General features: G+C 36.0%; 1 long non-coding RNA gene across 1 annotated transcript in view; it reads right to left on the bottom strand.

The window, feature by feature from the left end:
* LOC141423044 (uncharacterized) overlaps nt 1–24,083 on the bottom strand; it is a 40,704-nt gene that overhangs the window by 5,194 nt on the left and 11,427 nt on the right. Inside the window, exon 2 of the long non-coding RNA XR_012447708.1 lies at nt 1,414–1,525. This is a non-coding gene — a long non-coding RNA (uncharacterized lncRNA). The remainder of the gene's footprint in view (nt 1–1,413; nt 1,526–24,083) is intronic.

Genomic DNA, 24,083 nt, shown 5'->3' with positions numbered 1-24,083 from the left:
CTAGTCATGTAGCTTTCTATTCTGCTTTTAGGAAGAAAAAAGTTTTTATTTCTGCTCTTTTAATGTATCCTCTTTTTCTTTCTGGAGAGTCAACTATATTGTTGCTTTTTTCATTAATAGCTTTCTGTCCTTGGTGCTGGGTCTTTTCAGTGTGTAGACTTAACATTCTTCAAAGTGAGAAATTTTCTGATTTTCTGTATGGAACTCCTGTTAGTCAGATGTTGGGCTTCTTGGCTTAATTTTTTTCTTTTATCTTTTTTTTCCTTTGCTATATATTTTATCTTCCATATCTTTTAATACCTATTTCTTATTTTATAATGCTCCTTTATATGAATTATGGTTTTGTTCCATGGATTCAACACCTCTCTTATCTGTTTAAGAATAATTATAATATTTTTCTGCTTCCTTCATTTGTTATGGTTCTTTTCTCATTTTAATTTTAGAAGTTTTCTATGATCTTTGTGAGTTTTTCCTAATTACAACCAATGGTTTTAAAAGTAAATAGGAAGTTCTGTGTGTGTGGACTGTACTTCACAGAGCTAAACTACTATGGTTACCATGACCAGTCAGCCAACTTCTGTGTTGTGAAAGCTCTAGCTGCCTATATTCTTACTGGACTTTTCTCTGAGGTTACACATTCTGTCTTGAACCTACCTATAGTGTCTCAGCTTGGTTATTGGCTTTCTGGAATTTGGTGGAAAAGGAAGGCTCAGGGTCCATAGTTCAGAAAGTAAACATTAGCTTAATTCCATTTTTCCCAAATATGCTATTTTGCAGTATTTCCTAAGGTACAGTAGAAAGGGATAGGTATCTGAAGGTGGTCAGACTAGGCTAATTGTTCCCCATGAAGTTTTTCAAGTACTCATCCTGATATCTTAAAATTGTTTATTATAATTTCAATTAATGTATCTTTCCAAAGTTCTTAGAGGATAAATATGCTAATATATGTATCTGGAAGATTTACCATGTCTTCACTTGCTTAAGTTTTCAAACATTGTGGCCTTGGATTATAATTATAGATTTTTAATAAGTTTTTAAAAAGAGATTCAATTTTTATTTGTTTTATTTTCCTGGATTTCAGGGTATTGAATTTGGATAGGACAAGGGTAGAAATGTCTTGATTTCATCAAGGTAAAATCATAAATCTGGTGATCAGATTTTGAGGGATGTATTCTCATTATCATAAAACTTGTCAAAATGTATTTTAAATAAAATTTAAAAATGTTTAATTAGTATATGTGGGGAATATTAACATTAGAGAATATTTCTCTTAGTTGCTACAAGCAATCTTGTTTTAGTAGGAAAATCAACTTTTATGAAACCAAATAAAGATCTAAACATTCTGGTGATTGCTAAGTCACAGTAGAGAAAGTTAAATGCTGTCTATGCCTGACATTGTCACATTATACTAACCTGGGCCACATACTCCATATAAGCCAGTGCCTGTCAGGATAAACTTCTACTGGGATTCTGTAGGAAAGCTTCACCCCTGGAAGCTGATTTTCGGTTCTTCTTCCTCTACTGTCTGTAAAGGTTATGGATACCTATTATTACAACAAAGCATATCACAACTATTGGATGAGAAAGTAACAAACATTTATTGGGTGCTCATCCTGCACCATGTATAGTACTATGGATTTATTATATGATTAATTTATTATTCTTTGTCAAACATCAGTTGTATTTAAAATTTGTGTCTTTTTAATGAGATTTCAGGAAAGCACCTGTTCTTCATGAAATTTCAAGGATTCCCATCATTTGCTTGAGTCATTTCCTGGGAAGAGTTTCAACATGGCTAACTATATTCATTTTAGAGTGATTTCTATAGCTTTTATTTTAATTGTTGATTTTTCTGACTTTTTTCATAATTCTACCCATAAATTTTTTGTTTACTCATATCACACATTACTACATACTTAACAGAGTGCAAAATTCCCATTGCTTATTTTTCCATATAATGCAAAGTACATAGTCTTTGTATTTGAAGGCAGGTCAGAATCCAAATGCAGCACAAAATGTAGCACAATACTGAACTTAATTTGATGAACAACCAAAAATCAAAAGACACTTCCCCCCAAAAAAACTTGCACATATATAACAACATATATGACATATATAACAAGAAAAATTATATTGTAAATCACAGTACATTCTTATCATTCCTGGAAGAGCTGCAGCAACAATAAAGAGTTTCTGGGAGGCTAACTGCTCCTGAGGTAAGCCAGTTTGGGAGGAAGAAAAGGTAGGATGGGTTCCAAAGTGTATTTTCTAAGCCAGTCACTAGCATGACCATCCTTCAGGATGCGCTTGAACCACAGATGCAAGCTAGGTATCCATTCCTTCATTAAAAAATGGTTTCATGAAAATAGTGGCTGATCCTGACCCCAGCACAGAAAGGAGACAAAGAATGGTAAGTTATCCAATTCTAGAAATTTCATAAAGATACCACTTGCTTAATACTGACTGCTGACCTTGAATTCTCTTCTTGTGAATATGCCTGCAATTCTAAAGTCAGGAAGCATAGAAAACTGGTCACGATGTGGGTATTAATAAACAGTGTTATACAGTTAAAGGAGTCCAATGTGGATAGACAGGTGTTGCACTTCAATATTGTAAAGAAATACTGAAAAAGTATGGATGTTTAGCATCTACAACTTTGACTGAACACTGGTGGGGATGTGTATGTATCTAGGTGATTGCTTACACTTTGGGTGTATACACGCACATACTTTGGACGTGCTCCCTGTGTGCATTCTGCAATAGATTAATGCTTATTAACATAATTTGAGGGCTGTGTATGGTGGCACTCACCAGTAATCCCAGCTACTTGGTAGGAGAAGATCAAGAGGATTGTGGTTCAAGGCCAGCCTGGGGGAAAAGTTAGCAAGACCACATTTCAACGAATAAGCCATGTGGTGGTACAGGTCTATAATTCCAGTTATGCAGGAAGTATAGGTAAGAAGATTGTGGTCTGAGGCCAGCCACTGGCCAAAAAGGAGACCAAGCAAAAAGGGCTGCATGCAAGTTGTAGAGTACCTGCCTAACAAATGTGAAGCCCTGAGTTCAAACTCCAGTATCAACACCAAAAAAACAAAAAGGATGTGGTTCAACTTAAATCAACATAGTAATGTAGCAAGAGCAGTGATTTTTGTTTAAATTATGACTCTAATATTCTTAGGTTTTCAGCAATATCAATGCCTGTACTTAAAAAGACTTTTAATAAAGTAGTGTTGACCAATGTCTTAGTCTTATTGAGAATGGTGCTAATGAGACAAAGACTGGTTGGTCTCGTGAGGAAAAACATTTAGACTGAGTTCATCCAAAAAGGTAGAAAAGATAAAAATCAGTCTATTTCCTAAGGAGTGTTGATAAATAACATCTTCATGTACAGGAATGGATTTTCAGTATTTAAAAGGGATCTCCCAGGCCCCAGAACTAATAGAGTTGGAAGACCAAATACTTGGAGGCAATGCGAATGCTAGCAGTAAGGACAAATTGATGAGATTTCTTTTTCATCCTATTGTCAAGCCTGAATTTAAAACATTACCTTCCATTTTATTTTTCATTTCTGTTATTTTCAATCCTTTCCATTCCTTCTCTGGGCCACATACTGTTCTCAGTCATTTTATGGAATAAATTTAACATGAAGACCATCTTAAAAAAATTATTTCCTATGGTCTTCAGGCAATTTAAACTCGCACTTTGCTGAAAAAGAACTCTATGCTAAATTTATGGATGTTCTCAGAGACAGAGATAAACTATTTTTTCTCTGTCCCCTCAGTGAAGCATTTAAACAAGTGAGCAACAGGTGCTGCACGCCTGGAACACACTGTACTCTGCATATTCTCGTAAAGACTTGTTCACTCTGGAGAAAGTATTTCCTTTCTAAGTCCTATCGAAAAACACCTGTGCTTGGTCATCACTTGGAAAGAAACCTCTTTAGTGATGAGTGGGATTTTATTCTGCTATGGACAGAACTGTTTTTGAAAATAGTTGAGGAGGAAGCTGATAAATAAAAGCATATCAAGTTGGATAGTAACTGTATGTACTTTAGGACAAGATATTTCGCCCGTGCTTTGACTGGAAGAAATCAAGCAAGCCTGAACAGTGAACTAAAGCAGTGCTATTATTCTGATTTGAAAAAAAAGTGTTTATTTTTCTAACATGAAATATGAAACTTTGTTGTGCTGAGCAATAACACTCACGTAGGGCAAGAGAATTTATTATAGAAAGAAGGAAATGTTGGTTAGTTGGATTAAGGTGCAAATCTCTATGCTTTTTTTTGCATTAACCTCAGAAACAGCAGCTATAGCTCATGGAGTTGACCTAATAAAGACAATTTACACAGTGCTATGGGTAAGAAAAGAACCCTAGAGACAATATTTGTAAGCCATAAATTACTAATACATATGTACTTATGATGAATAAATTATCTTGCAATATGATAAGCGTGATACTTCCTTGAAGAGAAAAAAAATCTAATTCTCTAAGGGAGAATTAACTCCATCAAGCACTTGGGGTAATACATTTTCAAGTAGTTTCATTGCCTGGAAATCATGTGTTCTCCATACACAACATCCTCCTAACTTCCCAAGAAAGACCTAGACTATGATTTCAGCCAAAGCTTGATGACTTTTATAAGCATGGCAAGGTGCCCTTCTTCCTCCTCACATGTCACCCCACTCCTGCCCCACAGTGCATGAGTCATAAGTAACTCTAGATGTGTAATACTTCTGTTCATTGGTTTAAAGGTTAAATCATGAAAAAGTGATAACTATATCAAATTCCTCCATGATTTAGTGTTCCAGGTTATGTTCTTTATGTCTACATGCAAGGTTTTATTTATTCTGGATGATAACAATATAGATTTTGAGTTAATAAGTATTTGGGAAAACTAGGTGGTAAGAGGGAGACTGCCTACTGACAATAGGCCCATCTAAAAGATGAACTGCTGAGATCTAAAACAGACCTCTCTATTCCTGACCCTCTATTTATGTTTTCTCTAATAGTCTAGAGAAAACTTCCACTAGTATGTTTCATCATAACTAATGCTAAATTCATCTGTCTCTCAACTGAGCTTTGTTTTCCTACTCATCTGTTCCATTCTACTGGAGTTTTATTCTAGTTTTTAAGGCAAATATCTAGGAATGTGGGTAACATCCTCACTACTTTTCACCATCATTCTCTATGTCTCACCTCAGTTCATGCTTTACAATTTGGCCTTTCAAAGATTATCTTAGATCTATCCCTTCTCTGTTTGCTTGCAGTTAGTATATTAGCCCCATTGGGTTTTCAAAACCCACCAGCTGTACTCTCCATGGGATAGCACACATTGTCTGCCTTTGTTGTGTCTCTCCTCTCAGATGGTATTCTTTTTGAAGGCCCATTGTGTTCTGGAACTTTATATTCTTTTTTGCTTGTCTGACATGTCCTTGTGGGTCCCCAGTTCTGACCATTTCATTTTGATAGCAATTCCTTTTCAACTCAAGCTAGACATCATGGTTCAATTTCCTAAATGCACCTTCACCAGTACACTTAATTTCTTTCCTGTTGGCATTATCAATTCCTAGCCACCACCATGATCAAACACAACTAAAGATGAACCTATCCATTCTTTTCAGTTGTAATCATCCATTTTCTTTACTGGTTGTCGTTGGTGCTGAACATTAAGTTTTAAAGGTTATGCTGGTGCTGTATGGGTCCACTGTACCTTTATTACAAATCAACTGTAATACTGGGTATTTCTTTCTGTTGTTCCTGATTATGATTTTTTTCTAGCTCCCATTTTTGCTCTTCAGAACTTGTTATTTCCTTCTTCAGAGTGCTCATCTCACATTTTTTACCTCATTTTCTAATTCTCAACAACTCATTCTGCCTGATTAGTCAAAGGAAAAGTCATTGGGAATATATTACCTTTCTCTCTGGTATATTGGTTACTGACCACATAATGCATCCTTACCCACTTTCCCTCCTATATTAGAGCAATGTATGCCTAGGAGTACTCTCTTAAATATTTGTGGTGGCTAGTTCTGTGCACTAACTTGCCTGGGACAATCAGTGTCCAGATTAAACATTGTTTTGGGTATGTCTGTGAGAGAGTTCTCAGATGAGTTTAGCATTTGAGTCAGTGGATCTAGTTAAATAGATGGATCTCCCCAATGTATGTGCATTATCTAGTCTACTGAGGGCTTGAATAAAATAAAGAGCAGAGAAACGAAGAATTTTTCCCTTTTTGTGTCCTGCCTTGTCCAGCTTGAGTTGAGACACCTGCTTCTACCTTTGGACTGGAATTTGCACACCTGGTTCTCAGACTTAGATTCAGAGGTAGAGTTAGAAATGAGAAATGAGCAGTATGAAGAGGGATATAAAAATCTGAAGAACAAAAATAAGAATTATAAAAAAAAGTCATAATTAGACACAAGAAAAAGAATTATGCTATTGATTTTCCTGGGTCTCTAGCTTACAGAACAAAGACAATGGAACTTCTCAGTCTCTATAATCAAGGCAACCAACTCTCATAAATAAATGAAGAGAGAGAAGGAAGGAAGGAGAGATTTTCTGGAGAATGCTGACTAATATGACATCTTTCCCCATAGTCTAGATTCTTGGTCATCATTTCATTGCCCTGTTCATAAATACTCTAATTTCTTTTTGCATGATTCCCTCCTTGAGAGTATATTGATATAGCCAAGTGTTCCTCACTCTCAAAAATATTGTTAGCCCTGCATCCTCTTCAAGTGACTTACCAATTTCCTTTGGAATTTGAGATTAATCTTTTTCACAGGGGGTTAAAAAAAAGACCACATTCCCTGGTGCCTACTTTTTCAAATTTTACACAGTCCTTAATTTCTTAAGGTCTAGCTTCTCCTCTCATTGCTAAGATTGTTCTCCCTTTAGTCACAGATAACAATCTTATAACCAAATCCTATTTTTTGTCATTGCTCAAGTTCTCTGTAGAGTTTGATACTCAAACTATGTCTTCCATGGATTCCAGTCTTTCCTAGTTTTATCTGTTTATTGTCTGTCCTCTTCCGTTTGATGAACCCACTGCATTTTATACTGTGTTACCTCAGTTTGTAAAGATATTCTCTTTGAAATATTTTGTTTTCTTTATATAAATATCCATTTCTTTGTATTTGATGTCCATAGGATGAAGTTCAAATTCTTTACTAGCGTGTACTCCCATCAGCATCATTAAGACTCTCATCTACTATTCACTGCTGAGTATTCTGTTTTCTAGTCATACTAGAATTCTTACCATAATATTTTCTTATGCTATTATTGGATGCTATTAGCTTTTACCTTCACCACAGCTTAAGTTGTGAAAAAAGTTTCATGATCTTGTGATAAGGTGATAAAACACACATCTTGAAAAATACTATTATTGGCTTAGACATTACCTTGTTAGTGTCCTCAGGAAAGACCACCATCACCCAAGATAATCAGCTGTGTTTTTCCTTCTGAAAATGAATATATGTCATCATTGTCAAATATCTGGGAACTTCCTCAATATGGGGCAAGCAGGAAGGTGTGTCTTTAGACTAGGAGTTAGAGAAGTGTCTTATTTTCTGGGGACCAGAGACTCTTAAAATGGGATTAACCTGGTATCCTGAGTTGGGTTTCTACTATATTAATTTTGCTGTGAGAAGATTTATAAGTAATTTACTGAGGAGAAATAGGAAAGGGCATAGGAAGGGCAGGGTATATGAGGAGGAAAAGCCAAGTAAAGGTATAATTTCAGGTAAGGTCCCAGTCTGTACTTCATTTACTACCAGCTACAACTAGTCATTAGCTACTAGTGAGCAAGAAGTATTTTGCAATAAGGATTTATAAACCCCAGATACTTCAGCTGTGCTCCAGAAGTCCTCTGAGAAAGCCTCAGGTACATATGATAAGAAGAGAGCACAGAGCTGGTGTTACAGTTTGGATATGACACCCAAACAGTTCATGTGTTAAGGCTTAGTCCCTGATGCAGCATGTTTAGAGAAATGAGTGGATCATGAGGGTTCTGCCTTCATCAATGGACCTATCCACTGATGGATTCATAATTTAATAGTATTATTGGGAGGTGGTAGAAGTAGGAGGTGGGGCCTGACTGGAGAAGTAGGTCATGGGTAGTGTGCCTTTGAAGGGGATTTTAGGACTTTAGTCCCTTCCTGTCTTTTCTACTTCCTAACTACTATGGGTGGAACAGCTTCCTCTATCTCTAACCAACTACTATATTCTGCCTCACCTCAGGCCCAAAGCAATGGATCTAACCAACATTGGACTGAAACTCCTAAACCATGATTCAAAATAAATCTTTCTTTCATTAAGTTGTTTCTATCAGATATTTGTCACAGTGACTAAAGAACTAACACAGCTAGGAATGAGCATACAGGGTTGGCAACAGAGATATGAAGGAATGTTGCTAGAATCTAGTACACTTGGTTGTGAAGAAGCCAACTAGAAGCTAGAATCCTCATAGACATTGCCCTTCTACTGTCAACAGAAGGAATAGCAAGAATATCAGCAGAATAAAGAAGGCAGGTTTTTTGTTTTTCTTTTTGTAGTCCAGGGGTTTGAACTCAGAGCTTTGGGCTTGCTAGACTGGTACTCTACCACTTGAACCACTTGAGTATACCACCAGGTACTGAGAAATGACAGCTTTTTGAGCAGTCATCTTCTGTGGAGCAGTGGAGTTCTTTGGCCTATTTGGCTAACCCTACTTCCTTAGCTATTGATGAGACATACAGTACACAGAACCCTGTGCTCTGAACAGAGAGCTCACCAGCAGTCACTGGCAGCCTGCGGTATCAAAACAGAGGAGATTTTCTGAGAGTTATGAACAGCTGAGAAAAAGAAAGAAAACACAGGTACAAAATGAACAGGACAAAAAGTAATGTCCAGATAGAGTGGTTTAAAATCAAGGCAGAACAATATCATGGAAAAGTTCAAAAAAATTATCTAGAGAGAGACATTCCAAAAGAGACAAGTCAGTAGAATTTCTGCAGCCAGTTCAAATTTGGGTTAAGTTCCTTTTCAGTCTGGTAAGAGACTAGAGTCATTGGGCTCTAAATATTCAAACAGCAGCTTGTAGTTAATCCACTAACAATCCAAGAGTTGGAGCCAAAACAGACCATCTTCTCTAGCTCCGAGTCCCATGAACAATGTTCCAAATTGGAAGAGCTCATTCCTGATGTCCACTAGACACGGTTTGTTCCTTCTATGAGCTTAAAAGAGCACTCAACAACTTTTATTACATAATTTGCCTCACTGCACTATGTTGGCTTGTTAAATGTCTAACTCATAAATTACTTCAAGAATGGGAAAATATACTCATCTATGCTTCTTAATATTTAGCACAATACTTGGAAAATTATACAGTCTTAATAAATATTAGTTGAGTGAATAAAGCACTTCTAACTATGATCTTCATTCTTTTAGGAGAACAAAAGCATCTCTAGAAGTGTGATACAACGTATGAAACTTGATCCCACAAAAATGGACCAACACACAGAATCTTGTATGTACTAATCTAGAATGTCTGAAAGCAGTGTGTGTATGGGGAGGTAGCAATATAATCCTCATTGTTACTAAGGTAAAAAACATTTTTCCTCCTTTTTTTATTACTGTTGTAGTGGGTATACACTGTGACATTTACAAAAGTTCTTACAATATAACCTAGTTGAATTCACCCCCTCCATCATTCTCCTTTATCCTCCCTCCATCCATTCCTGGAATAGATTTAGCAGGTGTCATTTTTTCTATTTACATACATGAATGCATATTATTTCCACCATATTCACTCTTCTACACCCTTTCCTTACATCTTCCCCCTCCCACTGGTACCACTCCCCAGACGAGACCTGTTCTACCCTCCTCTTCTATAATTTTGTAAAAGAAAAAAGATGACAATTTTGTTTGTTTAAGATAGCGGTACACTTTGCTTCATTGTGACATTTCCACTATATATTATCATAACCTGAATTGGTTCATCTCCTCTATTTCTTTTCTTTCTACCTTAGTCCCCTTCTTATGGTGGTTTTTGCAGATTTAAAAATTCTATATTCATTCTTTTATAGTGCACATCAACTGTGTTCATTTTCTTAACTTCTTTCTTTTACCCTCCTCTCTTGTTAGTGACCTCCCCTTAGTGTGACCTGTTTTTCATCATATTGCTTGTATTTGTATTAGGTCTATATTCCACATATGGGAAAAAACTTGCACCCTTTGGCTTTCTGAACCTACCTAACTTCACTTAAGATGATGTTCTCCAGTTCCATCGTCTACCTGCAAATAACAAAAATTTGTTCTTCTTTATGGCTGAATAAAATTCCATTGTTTGTAAGTACACATTTTCTTAATCCATTCATCAGTAGGGGGGCATCTGAGTGTTTCCATAGCTTGGCTATTGTGAATAATGCTGCAATAACATGGGCGTACAGGTGTCTGTATAAAAACTATTTGTCAAACTCAAGCTGATAAGAGAGATCCTTCAAAAATTTTGAAATCCTGATATTTTCTAACATTTATAGTAAACTAATGAAAAATTGAGAATTAATCCATGCATTAGGAATTTAGGAGCATGCCTCCAAAATACATGCACCAACTATATTGAAGGAAGTTCATAGGAATTGCAATTGGATGTGAAGCACTGAAGAGAAGGAAGTGAAGAGAACATTAATGAACAATGAAAGAAATGGGCAAGTCTGGCCCTGAAAATGAATGATGGGAGAGGCACTATTTCCTTTCTGATGAGCATTGCATTCTAGGCACCTCATTTGACTACTGAATGAGTCATGTCTAAAGTATTTTAGCCATATAGAAGTAAAACCTCCTTCACAGATTCAATCTTTTCCGCATTTCCCCAGGAGCTCCACATTCCCATTCTGTTCCTCCAGTCTTAAAATATTTTTACTTTTCAGATGTTGACTAGCAGCCAGAGATGATGATGTCATTTATTTAAATGAAAGCAATCAATTTCGATGCTCATTTTCAATATGTTCAATCTTAGTTCAGATATTTTAGAGTCATTTGATGTTCTGTTGTGTATCTACAATGGATGAAGTCACAATGAAATATTTCAAATGTATTAAGGTCCGGTGAGTAATTTTGCTTCTAATTTTTTTTAACCTTCTAAGTAAGTTGTTATTTTTTATTTCATTTATTTATTTTTTGATCCATTGTTTTTACCTTTATTGTTGTGATGGGATACATTGTGGCATTTACATAGGTTCTTACAATGTATCAAATATATCATACATGAATTCACCTCCTCAACATTCTCCTTCTTACCCTCCCCCCCATTCTTGGAGTAGTTTCAACAGGTATCATTTTTGCATTTACTTACATGTGTGCACATTGTATTGCACTGAATTCACCCTCCTACTCCTTTTCCCCATCACCTCCCCCTCCTCTTGGTTTCAGCTCTCCCCCCGGCAGGACTTGTTCCACCCTCCTGTTCTCTGATTTTGTAGGAGAAAAAAGAGAAAAGACAAAATGAAAATCATGACATTTTAGCTTGTGATAAAGGGAGTTTCCTTGTGATAGTTCCATGTATATATGTATTATAACCCCACTTGATTCATCTCTAATTTTCTTCATTCTGCCTCAGTCTTTTTCTTTTGGTAGTTTTAGTCAGTTTGAGATTTCTATATCAACCCTATCTAAATTCTTAGTTTCCCTACCCCTCTCATGCATGGCCTCCCCTTAGTGTGGCCAGTGTTTCATAATATTGCTGCATTTGTGTTAGGTCTGTATTCCACAAATTAGACAGAGCATGCAGCTTTTGGCCTTCCGATCTTATTCTCTCTTTGACTATTCTAAATAAGTTACATACATAAGAGATTTCACCATGCAATTTAAAATGGATCCTAAGCTAACCATGAGGGAGACAGACAATATTCACAAAGAATCAAATTTCAATGAATAATTATTTAAAAGTAAATTGAAAATATAATCTACCATATAATATCTACACTTCTCCTGGCTACAGAAACTCCCACCTTCTGTTACATGACCATAAAATTTCTAAATGTCTGGAAATAGCTGAAAGTAAATCAATTCAGCTGTGAGATAATATATGTTTGGAAGTTTCTTCAAAACTCATCTATAGAGTCATATTGAACCAAATCTGTCTTTTTATTTTCAAGGTGTTCTTTTCATGTACATATATATCATATACACATTTCTTTTTTTTTTTTCTTTTATTATTCATATGTGCATACAAGGCTTGGTTCATTTCTCCCCCCTGCCCCCACCCCCTCCCTTACCACCCACTCCACCCCCTCCCGCTCCCCCCCCCTCAATACCCAGCAGAAACTATTTTCCCCTTATCTCTAATTTTGTTGTAGAGACAGTATAAGCATTAATAGGAAGGAACAAGGGGTTTTGCTGGTTGAGATAAGGATAGCTATACAGGGCATTGAGTCACATTGATTTCCTGTGCGTGGGTGTTACCTTCTAGGTTAATTCTTTTTGATCTAACCTTTTCTCTAGTACCTGTTCCCCTTTTCCTATTGGCCTCAGTTGCTTTTAAGGTATCTGCTTTAGTTTCTCTGCATTAAGGGCAACAAATGCTAGCTAGTTTTTTAGGTGTCTTACCTATCCTCACCCCTCCCTTGTGTGCTCTCGCGTTTATCATGTGCTCATAGTCCAATCCAGTTGTGTTTGCCCTTGATCTAATGTCCACATATGAGGGAGAACATACGATTTTTGGTCTTTTGGGCCAGGCTAACCTCACTCAGAATGATGTTCTCCAGTTCCATCCATTTACCAGCGAATGATAACATTTCGTTCTTCTTCATGGCTGCATAGAATTCCATTGTGTATAGATACCACATTTTCTTAATCCATTCGTCTGTGCTGGGGCATCTTGGCTGTTTCCATAACTTGGCTATTGTGAATAGTGCCGCAATAAACATGGATGTGCAGGTGCCTCTGGAGTAACAGTCTTTTGGGTATATCCCCAAGAGTGGTATTACTGGATCAAATGGTAGATCGATGTCCAGCTTTTTAAGTAGCCTCCAAATTTTTTTCCAGAGTGGTTGTACTAGTTTACATTCCCACCAACAGTGTAAGAGGGTTCCTTTTTCCCCGCATCCTCGCCAACACCTGTTGTTGGCGGTGTTGCTGATGATGGCTATTCTAACAGGGGTGAGGTGGAATCTTAGTGTAGTTTTAATTTGCATTTCCTTTATTGCTAGAGATGGTGAGCATTTTTTCATGTGTTTTCTGGCCATTTGAATTTCTTGTTTTGAGAAAGTTCTGTTCAGTTCACTTGCCCATTTCTTTATTGGTTCATTAGTTTTGGGAGAATTTAGTTTTTTAAGTTCCCTGTATATTCTGGTTATCAGTCCTTTGTCTGATGTATAATTGGCAAATATTTTCTCCCACTCTGTGGGTGTTCTCTTCAGTTTAGAGACCATTTCTTTTGATGAACAGAAGCTTTTTAGTTTTATGAGGTCCCGTTTATCTATGCTATCTCTTAGTTGCTGTGCTGCTGGGGTTTCATTGAGAAAGTTCTTACCTATACCTACTAACTCCAGAGTATTTCCTACTCTTTCTTGTATCAACTTAAGAGTTTGGGGTCTGATATTAAGATCCTTGATCCATTTTGAGTTAATCTTGGTATAGGGTGATATACATGGATCTAGTTTCAGTTTTTTGCAGACTGCTAACCAGTTTTCCCAGCAGTTTTTGTTGAAGAGGCTGCTATTTCTCCATTGTATATTTTTAGCTCCTTTGTCAAAGATAAGTTGCTCATAGTTGTGTGGCTTCATATCTGGATCCTCTATTCTGTTCCACTGGTCTTCATGTCTGTTTTTGTGCCAGTACCATGCTGTTTTTATTGTTATTGCTTTGTAATATAGTTTGAAGTCAGGTATTGTGATACCTCCTGCATTGTTCTTTTGACTGAGTATTGCCTTGGCTATTCGTGGCCTCTTGTGTTTCCATATAAATTTAACAGTAGATTTTTCAATCTCTTTAATGAATGTCATTGGAATTTTGATGGGAATTGCATTAAACATGTAGATTACTTTGGGGAGTATCGACATTTTTACTATGTTGATTCTACCAATCCATGAGCATGGGAGATCTCTCCACTTTCTATAGTCTTCCTCAATCTCTTTCTTCAGAAGTGTATAGTTTTCCTTGTAGAGGTCTTTCACATCTTTTGTTAGGTTTACACCTTGGTATTTGATTTTGTTTGAGGCTATTGTAAATGGAATTGTTTTCATACATTCTTTTTCCGTTTGTTCATTGTTAGTGTATAGAAATGCTAATGATTTTTCTATGTTGATTTTATATCCTGCTACCTTGCTATAGCTATTGATGATGTCTAGAAGCTTCTGAGTAGAGTTTTTTGGGTCTTTAAGGTATAGGATCATGTCGTCTGCAAATAGGGATATTTTGACAGTTTCTTTACCTATTTGTATTCCTTTTATTCCTTCTTCTTGCCTAATTGCTCTGGCTAGGAATTCCAGTACTATGTTGAATAGGAGTGGAGATAGTGGGCATCCTTGTCTGGTTCCTGATCTTAGAGGGAATGGTTTTAATTTTTCTCCGTTAAGTATAATGCTGGCTGTAGGTTTGTCATATATAGCTTTTATAATGTTGAGGAACTTTCCTTCTATTCCTAGTTTTCTTAGAGCTTTTATCTTGAAATGATGTTGGATCTTATCAAAGGCTTTTTCTGCATCTATTGAGATGATCAAGTGGTTTTTGTCTTTGCTTCTGTTAATGTGGTTTATTACGTTTATTGATTTTCGTATGTTGAACCACCCCTGCATCCCTGGGATGAAGCCTACCTGGTCGTGGTGAATAATCTTTTTGATGTGTTGCTGAATTCGATTTGCCATTATTTTGTTGAGGATTTTTGCATCAATGTTCATTAGGGAGATTGGCCTATAGTTCTCCTTTTTGGAGGTGTCTTTGCCTGGTTTTGGGATAAGTGTAATACTGGCTTCATAAAATGTGTTTGGCAGTTTTCCTTCCCTTTCTATTTCGTGGAACAGTTTAAGGAGGGTTGGTATCAGTTCTTCTTTAAAGGTCTGATAGAATTCAGCAGAGAATCCATCAGGTCCTGGACTTTTCTTTTTGGGGAGACTCTTGATTGCTACTTCAATTTCATTCTGTGTTATAGGTCTATTCAGGTGATTAATTTCCTCTTGGTTCAGTTTTGGATGATCATCATATACACATTTCATGTGTATATCATATATGGGTTTATAGGATGCTGAAATTTTAGACTTCTGATCATGACTAACTTCCTTTTTTCAAAGACTGAAATGTTTCTAAAATAGGAATGTATTATTTCTCAAATAGGGCTGCATATTACAAGTTCCATCGATATTTAATGTAAAAAGTTTTCTTAAATAGACAGCATATCTTAGAATGAATGAAATGTGCTGACATAAAATTCCATTTAGTCTTCTCAAAACATTTTCCAGAGATGGGGAATTATGATTAATAAGCTTCTAAGTTCCCTGCCCACTTTCCTCTTACACCTCTTCCAGAAGCTAATTTCTTTAGGTATAAGAGTAAGATATGTTTGGTTTCCCAATCTGTTAGAAAGGTCTACATATTATCTGTGAAATCATGACAGTAGGTGTTCCCTTGTCACTGACTTATGAGTCACCTTTAGTAAACCACTTTTATTCCTTGCAAAGGTGCATAAGAAGTCTAGTTGAAACATCCAAACAAAACTTAGGAATGACATCAAGACCATAGAGCTTTGTTTTAGCAGCTGGCTGCACTCCCCACCCCCAGTGTAACTCTATTTGTCTTAGAATGGACTAAAGGGTTTGTTTCATTGATTGCATTCAACAAAAAGTATTTTGTTAGTGATGGAAAAGTAAAATGTCATGTCAAAGTTACTTGAAAGGTGATGGGGGAATGAAAGTCATTTCATGAAACAATGCGAGAAATGAAAAAGCTCTTTGATCATAGTTCATAATTGAAGGTTATTTCCATTTTGTAGGTGGTTATTTTAGCAATTAAATCTACTCAAAAGTTTTGTCTCTGAAAAAATTAATTGTATGTTGAAAAAGTGAATTGGGATAATGTACTCTGCAAAGGTTAAAAGAGGTTATTCCAAATGTTATTTCAGCAACATTAGATTTGTTATCATATGCTGAAAAGTTTAAGATACTGAGAAGCATAAGATGCCAAAAATGTTTTTTGTCTGGAAAAATATCATCTAATTTTATTAGTAAGAATTGTTCTGCGTGCATATGTTTACTAGCTCAAACTGATAATTTAAGTTGCTCTTTGTAAGTGATACCAGTCTATGCTGCTGTCTATCACATTCTCTTGATTTAATGACTAGATTGTAGATTTCTTCAGGGTACTGATCATATTTCAAACTTTTAAACAGCTTCATTGAAGTATAACTGGCCTGCCAGAGGCTGTACATATTTAAAATATACAATTTGGTAAGTTGCCCCACAGCTCATGGGTGCTCTTCTTTTTTTCCCTGTCTGTTTTTCCTCTGTGTGTTCTATAATGAAGAGTTTCTATTGTGATACTTCCAAGTTCACTAGTCTTCTCTTCTGCAGCATCTGATCTACTGTATAAGTCCTATTCAATGTACTTGTCACCTCACACATTATAGTTTTCCAGTATAGAGATGCAATTTTCCACTGATAGAGGTGTCTAGAACATCTCTACAAACATTGGACAGACATTCAATTTAGGTCTTTTAAAAATATCTTTGATATTTCCACTTAACACTTTGACTATATGGAATACAATAACAAATACTTTAATATTCTTCTCTGCTCTTTCTAACTTCTGCCTCAATTATTGAGCAGCTTCAATTGCCTGATTGCACTTCACTATTGATCGTATTTTCTCATTTTCTTTGTAGGTTGGTAATCTTTGGTTGGATGCCTGATATTGTGGCTTTCACCTTGTTCTGTGCTGGAAATAAACACTCTCAGTTGACATTTGTTGAGAAACTACTGTGCACACACATTTTACATACATAGATTCTTTTCATGCTGACAATAACAGCATGAAGTAGGTACTTGGATCATAGATGAAAACAAAACATCAGTATAAGTGATGCTCCTGAGGACACAGCAGGAAGGTGACAAAGCTGAGATCAAAACCTAAGTGATTTTAATTCCTATAAATGTTTTTTGAATTTTGTTTTGGGTGTAGTGAAGTTTCTTGGAAACAGTTTAACATTTCCAGATCTTGCCATTAAGAATTGTTAGGTAGAGCCAGGGGTATGGTGGCCCATGCCTATAATTGCAGGTTTTTCAGGAGCCTCAGGCAGGAGAATACTAAGTTTGAGACCAGCCTGGGTTACACGGTCATACACTGTATCAAAAAACATGTTAGGTGAGACTAGAGTAATGTTTATCAGAACTAATTACTCCCTTACTCCCTGTTACTAAGGAAGTATCCTTCTCAGATTTCTAGCCCTGTAATTTATGAGGGTTTCCAGTCTGCTTCATGGGTACAGACCATTCCCAGACCTATGTGAACCCCAGGCACTATTCCTGTTAATCTTTTCAGAAGGTTCTTTCCTTAGCAGCCAGTCTTCCTTGTGCTAGTCAGTGTCATGTTCGATGCTACTTCAGGGGAACTGCCAGCAGATTTCTGGGAGTTTACTCTGTATATCTCTCTTCTCTATAGTACTCTTAAGGATCTCTGGTTGCCTTGCACTCTCCAGACTCTTGGCAATTTCTCTGCATCTTAGGCAGGTGGAATCATGGCCTCATCTCTTTAGGATCACTTCCTGCCTTGTTTGAGGTCAAGTGTCTTGAAAGTCACTATTTTAAATAGTGACTTTCAGTGTTTTGTTACTTACCATCTTAGCTGGAGTTGGAAATCTACACTTCCATACTATATCTATAGACATAGAGTCTATCTCTCTATCTATCATCTATCTATCAATCATCTGTCTATCTGTCTGTCTATCTATCTATCTATCTATCTATCTATCTATCTATCTATCTATCATCTAGTGTGTTCTCACTGCTCACTCCCTGTACTAAGTCTCTATCCCAGTGTGGCCTGTGAAAGGAGAGAAATTGATCTATTAGCTAGTTCAGAAGAACTTTAGTGATTTTGAAATGTATTCAGAGTTTCCTTCCTGTCTTCTCAATCATCCTTTTGCTCAATTCTGTCTTACTAGAAGGTACCAAATCGCCCTCCTTTATAATAATAGCAGAAGAATTTATTAAACTGTGCCCATTTTAGGACATGGTTTTATGAGTACTCAATAAGACTTTTTCTAAGAACATGAGGACTACTGGAAGGAAAAAGCAGTATTGAAAATAAATTGGAAAACATTGTAGTCATTTTAAAAATGGCCTTTTAATGCAAATCATTTCCCTGTGCCATATTCAGAAGATATCTTTAATAAGGTACTTGTTCTTGAGAATCACTGTTAAAGGATACAAAAAGTATTCTTTCTCAAGAGTGGTTAAGTGTGGCTTCTAGGGTTTGATAATAAAAGCAGGACTATTCATGCATAATAGAATCAGTGCATAAGAGAACTCAGAGTTTTTTTTCAACCTGCCTTCCTTTGCTATTCTGGACAGGTGTTTCTATGGTGCAATTTAAACTACAAAAATGGCTCATAATTGCCAACACCTAATTTAACATTCTGAAGCTAATCATAAAACAACCTCCTCTTTCATGGGAGAGACAAAGTCTCAGCTGGGCTTTAAATTCTGATTACATGACAAGGTTCCAATTGAAATTTTTGCTATCAACCAAGTGACCTTCAATGGCCACAAGCTGGGAAGCTGGTAACTAATCTAAACCATCTCTAGGTAAACCCCCCACCCAGCACTGGTTTCCAGACTCTTACATTATTCACTTCATGAAAAAAGACTGGCTGAACATGAAAAGAAATGATTATAGCAACCTTCAACCCACACTTCTGGAAAGGCCAACGGCAAGCTGGGAAAATATTCCCATGACCGCACTTCCTGTGTGGGGGCTTGGCACACTGATAAAATGTTTATATTGTCAGTCCATATATAATAGTTGGTAATTTCTTCTGGGTTGTGAATATGTTATTTTGAAGAAATATTGCTCACATTAAAATAAGAAAATTCTTACCTTCATAGCTACTTGCAGGTCCTAAATAGTCAATCCTTAGTGTTTTTATTTTCCGTAATCCTCCTCAGCAAATAACTCAGTTTGAAGAAAGATTACCTTTCTTTTATAGTGTTCCATCATAACAAAATTCTCACATTATGAAATTTTATTTTATCTTTATAAGTTTTTCAAGGTCATTAAAAAAACAACTCCTGACACAGCTGCACAGGATGCTGCAGGAAAAGAAGTGCTTCATTGCTACCTTTAAGTAAGGTTTGTAAACACCTTGCTCTTAATTGCTAAACCATAAATTCCTTGAGGGTGATCCATTTATTAATCCAAGTTTATATTCTGTACAGTGATCAGCATACTGCCTTACACGAAGCTGGTACTACTAAATGTTTGTTGAATGAATGCAGGGCTTTATTAAGACAATGAATGAACAAATTGATTTTTACTATGGTTATGGTGATTCTGCCCTTGAGGCTTTTCCTCCTGATTTATAACTTAATATCTATGAAATTTTGCCAAGGGCATATGATTAAATAACACTTAGGCATACATTTAACATGGTATCTACCCAACATTTTATGAAATGAGATAGAAAAGACACAAAAGCAAAGCAAGATGTTTGTAAATTTGACTTGAGTACATTTAACCTCTTTCTAATACAGATTTTAATTGGCTTCTATGTAAAGATTTATACAAAAATATGATTAGAATAAGTGAAAAGAAAGAAGGCTAGGGAAAAGGTGGAAGACAGCATTACAAACCTCGAAGTCTAACCCACTGGGTATTATTATGCATAAAAACTGGCCAAATATTTTTTGGGATTCAGAGACACAACCCTCCCAGAAACGAAACACAATGGGTTACATAACTCACTAATAGAAAAGAAGAAAGTTTTACTACTTTCTCAAGGAAAGCACATTTTTTTTTCCTGGTACTAAACTCAGAGTAAGTTCTTGTGTGGGTCTTAGGTAGGGAACATTGAGTAATTTAATGGACAATGTCCTCATACCAATTTCACAGTAAATGCAGAAATGGGCCTCATGTGGCTCTTTCTTGTAAAGGCCTTCAATAAAATTTGAAAGCATAATGTTAAAACACCAGGGAGGGAGACAGTTCTGGGAGGGGTGCAGTGAATGGGTGTCAATGTGTGTTCAATACTGATTGGAGCATAGAACTCAGCACTCTGGGAAGAATGAAATACTGAGCACGTTCTTGGTTGGTATTTCCTATTTGTTACCAACTGAATCACAGCAAATTGTTTCAGGTAATGCTCCAATGAGTCCTATAGCTGAGGCTTTATTGTCCATGACTAAGAATAGACAAGATGTAGAATTCACATGAATTGGGGAAAAGCCCACCATAACCCTATCCAGTGTGGTGGACTGAATCACATCACTTCACAGATGTTGGAATGTGACAGTGCTGTACAATATGACTGACCTTCACAGTCTTTTCCATCAAGGCTCTTCTATGACAGACAGTATTAATCTAATTTTTTCCTATCCAAAGTTGGGATAAATCTCAAAGACCTGTGCCATCTCAACTTGAAATTTCAAATCTTTCAAATCTCAACTTGACATTTCAAAATGCCCACTCACTCCATAAAGTACTCATATTTTGAATAAAAAGTAATAAGATAAGCATTATTTATTGATTACCTTTGAGTGCTGCCTGATCTTTTTCTCCCAGTTAAGCCTACTCCAGTTTGTGTCTCAGCCACAGAAACTAGCAGGAGTGGTTGTAACCTGGAAAACTGTCAATGTGTGCTATCGCCTAACCACTACAGCCCTGAGCAAACCAAGTTAATTTTCTTGTGGCAAGCTGAATTCTGAGGAACATGACTGCTCAATGTTTGCTGGGAGTTATCACTAAAGAGCTACTTGAACAATTGGCCCACTGCAGAAACATATATGATCTCAAAGCCTGGTGGTACTGGGATTTGAACACAGGCTTGCACTGGCTACGCAGGTACTCTACCACTATAACCTCACCTCCAGCCCGATTCTCACAGTATGAATGGCCATCAAAGGATATACCTCCATTTTTTTCAGACAAGGAAACTTCTTCCCGGCAATAAGTAAAATAGACTTTTGGGGTCAAAATAATATAAAACTTATAGTGCAAATTTTGTTACACAAAACAAACAATGGACATTTGTGAACTTCATGGTATATGTAGGTTTTATAAATAATTACCTCATTAAATCCTCACAGTCACCTATGAGGTGAATTTATCATCATACCCATTTTACAAGGGTCGAATTTGAGGCACAGAGACTATAAATAACTTGCTGTAGGTCACAGAACTTGTAAGTGAATGAACAGTAATTTGCACCAGGCAGCTTGGCTCTAGAGTGTTTGTTCCAATAACCATGTGCAGTGGACTTGACATTATCCTATTCAGAATCTTGGTTCTGTAAATGTGAGTTCTGTCAAGCCTGTTCATGACCCAGCTTTACCACTGGTAATGCAATCCCAGGAGTAAGTGATAAGAAGCTTTGCTCTCTCCATTTCACCAACTTTCTCCACTTTCACTGGTTCAATCAGTGCTTCCCAATATATATTTTGGGTAGAAATACTAAGTCAGCTCCTTTAAAGTGTTTAATTAATTACCTAATTAATTTTACCTTAGGCTACATCATACTTTCTAGCCAGCCTATCATTTGATGCCCATATCTGGTCTAGCATGATCAGCAGAGATTAGGAGAACTGTCTCCAGAACATAAGAAAAACAGGACTGTTGCCAGAAGAGGTGGTGCATATCTATAATCCCAGCCACTCAGGAGGCAGAGATAGGAGGATCATGGTCTAAGGTCAACTCAAGCAAAAGTGTGAGACCCTATTTGAAAAACAAATTAAAGCATAAAAGGCTGGGGCATAACTGAAATGGTACAGCACTTGGAAGCATGAGATCCTGAGTTCAATCCCCAGATCACCAAAACAACAAAAAAAAAGAGAGAAAGAAAAAGAAATTAGGACTGTTTAAAGAGTTGTGCTCAGAAAAGTGTCTGCACATGTGACAGATTTTCTCAGGCTTGGCCTTCCAGTACAAAGCTCAAGTTGATATATATTCTATTGTTCTTCCTTGAAAAGTTCATTTAATAACCCTTGTCCTTCCTTATCAAATACCTCTTGGCAAATAACTATTAATTCATTTGTATTTTCATAAGAGATGTTATATAGCTTCAATGGTATCCATGGTTTGTCAAGGCTCCCAAAACTCCTAATCAGTATAAAAACAATGTCTGGATTGCAGTGAATGAACATTTGAATGTAATTCTAAATGCTTAGAACACTAGTATGAGTCAACGTGAATGTTCATGCTGGCTCACTGCATGCATGCTCAGAGTTTCCAACCCCAAATAAACAAACAAATATAAAAACCAAACTTTCTTTCTTGTTATGGGAACTTATCCCTCAATCCAAGCAGCCACAGTTTTGCATTCCTCCTCTCTGTTACATTCAAATTTCATGAAGACCATCCCTATGCTGTCATCTTAGAGGTCTATGTTCTGTCTCATCCTCAGTAGTCCAAGGTTCTCCTTCTCCCTCATTCCCTGCCTCCCGAAATCACTATTGATTTCAGTTGCCTGGATTCCTACCTCGAGTTTTATATCTACTTTGCCACATACTAACTTAAAATTGAATGACTTTATGTTTATAGACAAATCAGTTATAAGGATGAGATGAGTAATTTTGTTTGATACCTGTTAGAAAAATCATCTGTGCTTTGGAAACAATAGCTTTTCTAGTTGCTTTGATTTTGATTTTGGTAATCAAACTTTATTTCCAAACAATGAAAAAAAGTTAAACATGCATGCCTATATCTGAAACTGGGTTTTTCAAACAGCGATATATGCACCTATACTTTTTTTTACTAAAGCCTCATGTTAGGAGAATTACCTTTTTTTTAAAAAAAGGTCTTTTTGATAAAAATCTGAAGTTACTGACTTGAGGGAAATGCTGTTTCTTTGATGAGAAAAACATATAAACTGATGTAAGGTTCCCAACTAGAGCAAAAGTTATCTTGCTTATGTATTAGGAATAAAATACTGTGTGGGAATAGTGTATTTCTTTAGGAAAAAGATCCCTTGCAAAGTTTATTTAGAAAATATTCTTTGCCCTTTCAGTTTAGACAGCTTATTATAGTATTATGAATTTTAAGTTTTGCAATTTTAATAAGTAGTAAGCTGTAGGAATAATGATTAGAATGATGGCCTGTGGTATTCACTCTGTTAATGACTTTGCATTGTTTTCTTGCTTTGCTGGAACATTTATAACCTAATTTTATAATCTCAAAATATCAACAGTGACAGTAGTTTATAAAGCATCACAAATATAAATTTACATATATATTTAAAATTAATTGTATAACTATATATAATTATACTACTCATGGTTATACATATAAACAATTATAAATAATATCTATATCTTTCCTGTTTGTGGCACTAAATGTTTTTGTTTGTTTGAACATTTTCATTTTAATATTTAATAGCTTATATAATTTTATCACTATTTGCCAAAATATTGCAACTTCAAAGGGCTTGCAGATATTTCATGTAGTCAAGAAAATATATTTAAAGTAAAAACCATGTTGCAAGTTCTGGAAAATATAATAAATTTTAACATTGAGTTAAAACTAAAATATAAAAAATACATTTATTAGTTCTGAAGTGGGAGGCTGTAAGTGAAACCTTCCACATCACAGTATTAGCTTTATAATTGGTGACCTCATTTTAATTTATTTTAAAATATGAGCTAGCTATTATAGATGATTTTCCAGAGTGAGTCTAGGAAACATGGAAAACACTTATAGTCTTAAAGAGATGTGTGATCATTTAGAAATGAATCATTAAACAATTAGTCCCAATCACAAAATGAAAAAGGTAAATCCACAGATGTTTGCAGAAGAAATACAGAAGATGTAAAGTCAGGAATGAGGAGAAAAGGAGGTTTAAAGCAAGGCACATCTGGGATTGCTAAGAACAATCAGCAGCCATAACTTCAAGCAGACAAAAGTTGAAT

Source organism: Castor canadensis, chromosome 5 (assembly GCF_047511655.1).
Source record: "Castor canadensis chromosome 5, mCasCan1.hap1v2, whole genome shotgun sequence".
NCBI classification, from domain to species: domain Eukaryota; kingdom Metazoa; phylum Chordata; class Mammalia; order Rodentia; family Castoridae; genus Castor; species Castor canadensis.
Note: the sequence above shows the minus strand (reverse complement) of the source record. Positions and strands in the feature narration are given on the sequence as shown.